Source organism: Tachypleus tridentatus, chromosome 9, assembly GCF_004210375.1.
Source record: "Tachypleus tridentatus isolate NWPU-2018 chromosome 9, ASM421037v1, whole genome shotgun sequence".
Taxonomy (NCBI): domain Eukaryota; kingdom Metazoa; phylum Arthropoda; class Merostomata; order Xiphosura; family Limulidae; genus Tachypleus; species Tachypleus tridentatus.
The window spans coordinates 20,403,259-20,415,318 of NC_134833.1; positions in this window are offsets into that span (position 1 = coordinate 20,403,259).

Genomic DNA, 12,060 nt, shown 5'->3' on the forward strand with positions numbered 1-12,060 from the left:
TCTGTTACTAACTCATATTATATACACACTAATGATGCGTCTGTTACTAACTCATATTATATACACACCAATGATGCATCTGTTACTAACTGATATTATATACACACCAATGATGCGTCTGTTACTAACTCATATTATATACACACTAATGATGCGTCTGTTACTAACTGATATTATATATACACACTAATGATGCGTCTGTTATTAACTCATATTATATACACACTAATGATGCGTCTGTTACTAACTGATATTATATACACACTAATGATGCGTCTGTTACTAACTGATATTATATACACACTAATGATGTCTGTTACTAACTCATATTATATACACATCAATGATGCGTCTGTTACTAACTCATATTATATACACACTAATGATGCGTCTGTTACTAACTCATATTATATACACACTAATGATGCGTCTGTTATTAACTCATATTATATACACACTAATGATGCGTCTGTTACTAACTCATATTATATGCGTCTGTTACTAACTCATATTACACTAATGATGCGTCTGTTACTAACTGATATTATATACACACTAATGATGCGTCTGTTACTAACTCATATTATATACACACTAATGATGCGTCTGTTACTAACTCATATTATATTACACCAATGATGCGTCTGTTACTAACTGATATTATATACATGCACACCAATGATGTCTGTTATTAACTCATATTATATACACACTAATGATGCGTCTGTTACTAACTCATATTATACACACACTAATGATGCTTCTGTTATTAACTCATATTATATACACACCAATGATGCGTCTGTTACAAACTCATATTATATACACACTAATGATGCGTCTGTTATTAACTCATATTATATACACTAATGATGATGCGTCTGTTACTAACTGTTCTAACTGATATTATATACACATAATGATGCGTCTGTTATAACTCATATTATATACACACTAATGATGCGTCTGTTACTAACTCATATTATATACACACCAATGATGCGTCTGTTACTAACTGATATTATATACACACTAATGATGCGTCTGTTACTAACTCATATTATATACACACACTAATGATGCGTCTGTTACTAACTCATATTATATACACACAATGATGCGTCTGTTACTAACTGATATTATATACACACTAATGATGCGTCTGTAATGATGCGTCTGTTACTAACTCATATTATATACACACTAATGATGCGTCTGTTACTAACTCATATTATATACACACTAATGATGCGTCTGTTATTAACTCATATTATATACACACTAATGATGCGTCTGTTATTAACTGCATAACTGTTATTATGATGCTCTGTTATTAATATTATATACACACTAATGATGCGTCTGTTACTAACTCATATTATATACACACTAATGATGCGTCTGTTACTAACTCATATTATATACACACTAATGATGCGTCTGTTACTAACTCATATTATATACACACTAATGATGCGTCTGTTACTAACTGATATTATATACACACTAATGATGCGTCTGTTACTAACTGATATTATATACACACTAATGATGCGTCTGTTACTAACTCATATTATATACACACTAATGATGCGTCTGTTACTAACTCATATTATATACACACTAATGATGCATCTGTTATTAACTCATATTATATATAATGATGCGTCTGTTATTAACTCTGTTATTAACTCATATTATATACACACTAATGATGCGTCTGTTACTAACTCATATTATATACACACTAATGATCTGTTACTAACTCATATTATATACACACTAATGATGCATCTGTTACTAACTCATATTATATACACACTAATGATGCATCTGTTACTAACTCATATTATATACACACTAATGATGCATCTGTTATTAACTCATATTATATACACACTAATGATGCATCTGTTATTAACTCATATTATATACACACTAATGATGCATCTGTTATTAACTCATATTATATACACACTAATGATGCATCTGTTACTAACTGATATTATATACACACTAATGATGCGTCTGTTACTAACTCATATTATATACACACTAATGATGCGTCTGTTACTAACTGATATTATATACACACTAATGATGCGTCTGTTACTAACTCATATTATATACACACCAATGATGCGTCTGTTACTAACTCATATTATATACACACTAATGATGAGTCTGTTACTAACTCACATTATATACACACTAATGATGCGTCTGTTACTAACTCATATTATATACACACTAATGATGAGTCTGTTACTAACTCATATTATATACACACTAATCTGTTACTAACTCATATTATATACACACTAATGATGCGTCTGTTATTAACTGATATTATATACACACTAATGATGCGTCTGTTATTAACTCATATTATATACACACTAATGATGCGTCTGTTACTAACTCATATTATATACACACTAATGATGAGTCTGTTATTAACTCATATTATATACACACTAATGATGCATCTGTTATTAACTGATATTATATACACACTAATGATGCATCTGTTATTCACTCATATTATATACACACCAATGATGCGTCTGTTACTAACTCATATTATATACACACTAATGATGCGTCTGTTACTAACTGATATATTATATACTAACTCATATTATATACACACTAATGATGCGTCTGTTACTAACTCATATTATATACACACTAATGATGCGTCTGTTACTAACTCATATTATATACACACTAATGATGCGTCTGTTACTAACTCATATATATATATAATGATGCGTCTGTTACCAATAACTGATATTATATACACACTAATGATGCGTCTGTTACTAACTGATATTATATACACACTAATGATGCGTCTGTTACTAACTCATATTATATACACACTAATGATGCGTCTGTTACTAACTGATATTATATACACACTAATGATGCGTCTGTTACTAACTCATATTATATACACACTAATGATGCGTCTGTTACTAACTCATATTATATACACACTAATGATGCGTCTGTTACTAACTGATATTATATACACACTAATGATGCGTCTGTTATATAACTGATACTAACTTATATACACACCAATGATGCGTCTGTTACTAACTAACATATTATATACACACTAATGATGCGTCTGTTACTAACTCATATTATATACACACTAATGATGCATCTGTTATTAACTCTTATATATTATATATGACACTAACTAATGATGCGTCTGTTATTAACTCATATTATATACACACTAATGATGCGTCTGTTATTAACTCATATTATATACACACTAATGATGCGTCTGTTACTAACTGATATTATATACACACTAATGATGTTATTAACTCATATTATATACACACCAATGATGTCTGTTACTAACTCATATTATATACACACTAATGATGCGTCTGTTACTAACTCATATTATATACACACTAATATGCGTCTGTTACTAACTCATATTATATACACACTAATGATGCGTCTGTTACTAACTGATATTATATACACACTAATGATGCGTCTGTTACTAACTCATATTATATACACACTAATGATGCGTCTGTTACTAACTGATATTATATACACACTAATGATGCGTCTGTTACTAACTCATATTATATACACACTAATGATGCGTCTGTTACTAACTGATATTATATACACACTAATGATGCGTCTGTTACTAACTCATATTATATACACACTAATGATGCGTCTGTTACTAACTGATATTATATACACATAATGATGCATCTGTTACTAACTCATATTATATACACACTAATGATGCGTCTGTTACTAACTCATATTATATACACACTAATGATGCGTCTGTTATTAACTCATATTATATACCACTAATGATGCATCTGTTATTAACTCAAATATTATATACACACTAATGATGCGTCTGTTACTAACTGATATTATATACACACTAATGATGCGTCTGTTATTAACTCATATTATATACACACTAATGATGCGTCTGTTACTAACTGTTACTAACTCATATATTATATACTGTTACTAACTACATACTAATGATGCGTCTGTTATTAACTGATATTATATACACACTAATGATGCGTCTGTTACTAACTCATATTATATACACACTAATGATGCGTCTGTTACTAACTGATATTATATACACACTAATGATGCGTCTGTTACTAACTGATATTATATACACACTAATGATGCGTCTGTTACTAACTCATATTATATACACACTAATGATGCGTCTGTTACTAACTCATATTATATACACACTAATGATGCGTCTGTTACTAACTCATATTATATACACACTAATGATGCGTCTGTTACTAACTCATATTATATACACACTAATGATGCGTCTGTTACTAACTCATATTATATACACACTAATGATGCGTCTGTTACTAACTCATATTATATACACACTAATGATGTCTGTTACTAACTCATATTATATACACACTAATGATTAATCTGTTACTAACTCATATTATATACACACTAATGATGCGTCTGTTACTAACTCATATTATATACACACTAATGATGCGTCTGTTACTAACTCATATTATATACACACTAATGATGCGTCTGTTATTAACTCATATTATATACACACTAATGATGCGTCTGTTACTAACTCATATTATATACACACTAATGATGCGTCTGTTATCTGTTATTAACTCATATTATATACACACTAAGATGAGTCTGTTACTAACTGATATTATATACACACTAAGATGAGTCTGTTACTAACTGATATTATATACACACTAATGATGCGTCTGTTACTAACTGATATTATATACACACTAATGATGCGTCTGTTACTAACTGATATTATATACACACTAATGATGCGTCTGTTACTAACTGATATTATATACACACTAATGATGCGATCTGTTACTAACTCATATTATATACACACTAATGATGCGTCTGTTACTAACTGATATTATATACACACTAATGATGCGTCTAACTAACTGTTATATTATATACACACTAATGATGCGTCGGTTACTAACTCATATTATATACACACTAATGATGCATCTGTTATTAACTCATATTATATACACACTAATGATGCATCTGTTATTAACTCATATTATATACACACTAATGATGCATCTGTTATTAACTATATTATATACACACTAATGATGCATCTGTTATTAACTCATATTATATACACACTAATGATGCATCTGTTATTAACTGATATTATATACACACTAATGATGCGTCTGTTACTAACTCATATTATATACACACTAATGATGCGTCTGTTATTAACTGATATTATATACACACTAATGATGCGTCTGTTACTAACTCTGATATATTATATACACACTAATGATGCGTCTGTTACTAACTCATATTATATACACACTAATGATGCGTCTGTTACTAACTCATATTATATACACACTAATGATGCGTCTGTTACTAACTCATATTATATACACACTAATGATGCGTCTGTTACTAACTCATATTATATACACACTAATGATGCGTCTGTTACTAACTGATATTATATACACACTAATGATGCGTCTGTTACTAACTCATATTATATACACACTAATGATGTTACTAACTCATATTATATACACACCAATGATGCGTCTGTTACAAACTCATATTATATACACACTAATGATGAGTCTGTTACTAACTCATATTATATACACACTAATGATGCGTCTGTTACTAACTCATATTATATACACACTAATGATGCGTCTGTTACTAACTGATATTATATACACACTAATGATGCGTCTGTTACTAACTCATATTATATACACACTAATGATGCGTCTGTTACTAACTGATATTATATACACATTAATGATGCGTCTGTTATTAACTCATATTATATACACACTAATGATGCGTCTGTTACTAACTCATATTATATACACACTAATGATGCGTCTGTTACTAACTCATATTATATACACACTAATGATGCGTCTGTTACTAACTCATATTATATACACACTAATGATGCGTCTGTTACTAACTCATATTATATACACACTAATGATGCATCTGTTATTAACTCATATTATATACACACTAATGATGCGTCTGTTATTAACTCATATTATATACACACTAATGATGCGTCTGTTACTAACTCATATTATATACACACTAATGATGCGTCTGTTACTAACTCATATTATATACACACTAATGATGCGTCTGTTACTAACTGATATTATATACACACTAATGATGCGTCTGTTACTAACTCATATTATATACACACTAATGATGCGTCTGTTACTAACTCATATTATATACACACTAATGATGCGTCTGTTACTAACTGATATTATATACACACTAATGATGCGTCTGTTACTAACTCATATTATATACACACTAATGATGCGTCTGTTACTAACTCATATTATATACACACTAATGATGCGTCTGTTACTAACTGATATTATATACACACTAATGATGCGTCTGTTACTAACTCATATTATATACACACTAATGATGCGTCTGTTATTAACTCATATTATATACACACTAATGATGCGTCTGTTATTAACTCATATTATATACACACTAATGATGCATCTGTTATTAACTCATATTATATACACACTAATGATGCGTCTGTTACTAACTCATATTATATACACACTAATGATGCATCTGTTATTAACTCATATTATATACACACTAATGATGCATCTGTTATTAACTCATATTATATACACACTAATGATGCGTCTGTTACTAACTCATATTATATACACACTAATGATGCGTCTGTTACTAACTGATATTATATACACATTAATGATGCGTCTGTTACTAACTCATATTATATACACACTAATGATGCGTCTGTTACTAACTGATATTATATACACACTAATGATGCGTCTGTTACTAACTGATATTATATACACACTAATGATGCGTCTGTTACTAACTCATATTATATACACACTAATGATGCGTCTGTTACTAACTCATATTATATACACACTAATGATGCGTCTGTTACTAACTCATATTATATACACACTAATGATGCGTCTGTTACTAACTGATATTATATACACACTAATGATGCGTCTGTTACTAACTGATATTATATACACACTAATGATGCGTCTGTTATTAACTCATATTATATACACACTAATGATGAGTCTGTTACTAACTAATATTATATACACACTAATGATGCGTCTGTTACTAACTCATATTATATACACACTAATGATGCGTCTGTTACTAACTCATATTATATACACACTAATGATGCGTCTGTTACTAACTCATATTATATACACACACTGTTACTAATGATGCGTCTGTTATTAACTCATATTATATACACACTAATGATGCGTCTGTTATTAACTCATATTTAACTCATATTATATATACTAATGATGCATCTGTTATTAACTCATATTATATACACACTAATGATGCATCTGTTATTAACTCATATTATATACACACTAATGATGCGTCTGTTACTAACTCATATTATATACACACCAATGATGCGTCTGTTACTAACTGATATTATATACACATTAATGATGCGTCTGTTATTAACTCATATTATATACACACTAATGATGCGTCTGTTACTAACTCATATTATATACACACTAATGATGCGTCTGTTACTAACTGTTACTAATATTATATACACACTAATGATGCGTCTGTTACTAACTCATATTATATACACACTAATGATGCGTCTGTTACTAACTCATATTATATACACACTAATGATGCGTCTGTTACTAACTCATATTATATACACACTAATGATGCGTCTGTTACTAACTCATATTATATACACACTAATGATGCGTCTGTTACTAACTCATATTATATACACACTAATGATGAGTCTGTTACTAACTCATATTATATACACACTAATGATGCGTCTGTTACTAACTCATATTATATACACACTAATGATGATGCGTCTGTTACTAACTGATATTATATACACACTAATGATGAGTCTGTTACTAACTGATATTATATACACACTAATGATGCGTCTGTTATTAACTCATATTATATACACACTAATGATGCGTCTGTTACTAACTCATATTATATACACACTAATGATGCGTCTGTTACTAACTCATATTATATACACACTAATGATGCGTCTGTTACTAACTGATATTATATACACACTAATGATGCTGTCTGTTACTAACTCATATTATATACACACTAATGATGAGTCTGTTACTAACTCATATTATATACACACTAATGATGCGTCTGTTACTAACTCATATTATATACACACTAATGATGCGTCTGTTACTAACTGATATTATATACACACTAATGATGCGTCTGTTACTAACTCATATTATATACACACTAATGATGCATCTGTTACTAACTGATATTATATACACACTAATGATGCATCTGTTATTAACTCATATTATATACACACTAATGATGCATCTGTTGTTCACTCATATTATATACACACCAATGATGCGTCTGTTACAAACTCATATTATATACACACTAATGATGAGTCTGTTACTAACTCATATTATATACACACAAATGATGCGTCTGTTACTAACTCATATTATATACACACTAATGATGCGTCTGTTACTAACTCATATTATATACACACTAATGATGCGTCTGTTACTAACTCATATTATATACACACTAATGATGCGTCTGTTACTAACTGATATTATATACACACTAATGATGCGTCTGTTATTAACTGTTACTAACTCATATATATACACACTAATGATGTCTGTTACTAACTCATATTATATACACACTAATGATGCGTCTGTTACTAACTGATATTATATACACACTAATGATGCGTCTGTTACTAACTGATATTATTATATACACACTCATATTATATAATGATGCGTCTGTTATTAACTCATATTATATACACACTAATGATGCGTCTGTTATTAACTCATATTATATACACACTAATGATGCGTCTGTTACTAACTCATATTATATACACACTAATGATGCGTCTGTTACTAACTCATATTATATACACACTAATGATGATCTGTTATTAACTCATATTATATACACACTAATGATGCGTCTGTTACTAACTCATATTATATACACACTAATGATGCATCTGTTATTAACTCATATTATATACACACTAATGATGCATCTGTTATTAACTCATATTATATACACACTAATGATGCATCTGTTACTAACTGATATTATATACACACTAATGATGCGTCTGTTACTAACTCATATTATATACACACACACTAATGATGCATGTTATTAACTCATATGTTCATGGCGTTGTTACTCGTAACTCATATTATATACACACTAATGATGCATCTGTTACTAACTGGGGGCTATTATAATGTGACGTTATTAACTCCCATTGTTATACACACTAATGATGCGTCTGTTATTAACTCATATTATATACACACTAATGATGCGTCTGTTACAAACTCATATTATATACACACTAATGATGAGTCTGTTACTAACTGATATTATATACACACTAATGATGCGTCTGTTACTAACTCATATTATATACACACTAATGATGCGTCTGTTACTAACTCATATTATATACACACTAATGATGCGTCTGTTACTAACTGATATTATATACACACTAATGATGCGTCTGTTACTAACTGATATTATATACACACTAATGATGCGTCTGTTACTAACTCATATTATATACACACTAATGATGCGTCTGTTACTAACTGATATTATATACACACTAATGATGAGTCTGTTATTAACTCATATTATATACACACTAATGATGCATCTGTTATTAACTGATATTATATACACACTAATGATGCGTCTGTTACTAACTCATATTATATACACACTAATGTTGCGTCTGTTACTAACTCATATTATATACACACTAATGATGCGTCTGTTACTAACTGATATTATATACACACTAATGATGCGTCTGTTACTAACTCATATTATATACACACTAATGATGCGTCTGTTACTAACTCATATTATATACACACTAATGATGCGTCTGTTACTAACTCATATTATATACACACTAATGATGCGTCTGTTACTAACTCATATTATATACACACTAATGATGCGTCTGTTACTAACTCATATTATATACACACTAATGATGCGTCTGTTACTAACTCATATTATATACACACTAATGATGCATCTGTTATTAACTCATATTATATACACACTAATGATGCGTCTGTTACTAACTCATATTATATACACACTAATGATGCGTCTGTTACTAACTCATATTATATACACACTAATGATGCATCTGTTATTAACTCATATTATATACACACTAATGATGCGTCTGTTATTAACTGATATTATATACACACTAATGATGCGTCTGTTACTAACTCATATTATATACACACTAATGATGCGTCTGTTACTAACTGATATTATATACACACTAATGATGCGTCTGTTACTAACTCATATTATATACACACTAATGATGCGTCTGTTACTAACTGATATTATATACACACTAATGATGCGTCTGTTACTAACTCATATTATATACACACTAATGATGCGTCTGTTACTAACTCATATTATATACACACTAATGATGCGTCTGTTACTAACTCATATTATATACACACTAATGATGCGTCTGTTACTAACTCATATTATATACACACTAATGATGCGTCTGTTACTAACTCATATTATATACACACTAATGTTGCGTCTGTTACTAACTCATATTATATACACACTAATGATGCGTCTGTTACTAACTCATATTATATACACACTAATGATGCATCTGTTATTAACTCATATTATATACACACTAATGATGCATCTGTTATTAACTCATATTATATACACACTAATGATGCATCTGTTATTAACTCATATTATATACACACTAATGATGCATCTGTTATTAACTCATATTATATACACACTAATGATGCGTCTGTTACTAACTCATATTATATACACACTAATGATGCATCTGTTATTAACTCATATTATATACACACTAATGATGCGTCTGTTACTAACTGATATTATATACACACTAATGATGCGTCTGTTACTAACTGATATTATATACACACTAATGATGCGTCTGTTACTAACTCATATTATATACACACTAATGATTCATCTGTTTAACTCGTATATACACACGAATGTTGCGTCTGTTCTAACTCCGTATATACCAAATGATGCTCGCCCTCCAAGCAGATGGGGCTTTATAATGTGATATTAATACCCACTATTCGATGGTAATTAGTACACCCAAGAGTTGGGGGTGGGTTATGACTCGCTGCCTTTCCTCTAGTATTACACAGGTAAGTTGGTCTGGCTAAGCGTATATATACCCTCTTGCTCGAATGCGTCTGTTACTAACTGATATTATATACACACTAATGATGCGTCTGTTACTAACTCATATTATATACACACTAATGATGCATCTGTTATTAACTCATATTATATACACACTAATGATGCGTCTGTTACTAACTGATATTATATACACACTAATGATGCGTCTGTTATTAACTGATATATTATATACACACTAATGATGCATCTGTTATTAACTCATATTATATACACACTAATGATGCATCTGTTATTAACTCATATTATATACACACTAATGATGCATCTGTTATTAACTGATATTATATACACACTAATGATGCGTCTGTTACTAACTCATATTATATACACACTAATGATGCATCTGTTATTAACTCATATTATATACACACTAATGATGCATCTGTTATTAACTCATATTATATACACACTAATGATGCGTCTGTTACTAACTCATATTATATACACACTAATGATGCGTCTGTTATTAACTCATATTATATACACACTAATGATGCGTCTGTTACTAACTGATATTATATACACACTAATGATGCGTCTGTTACT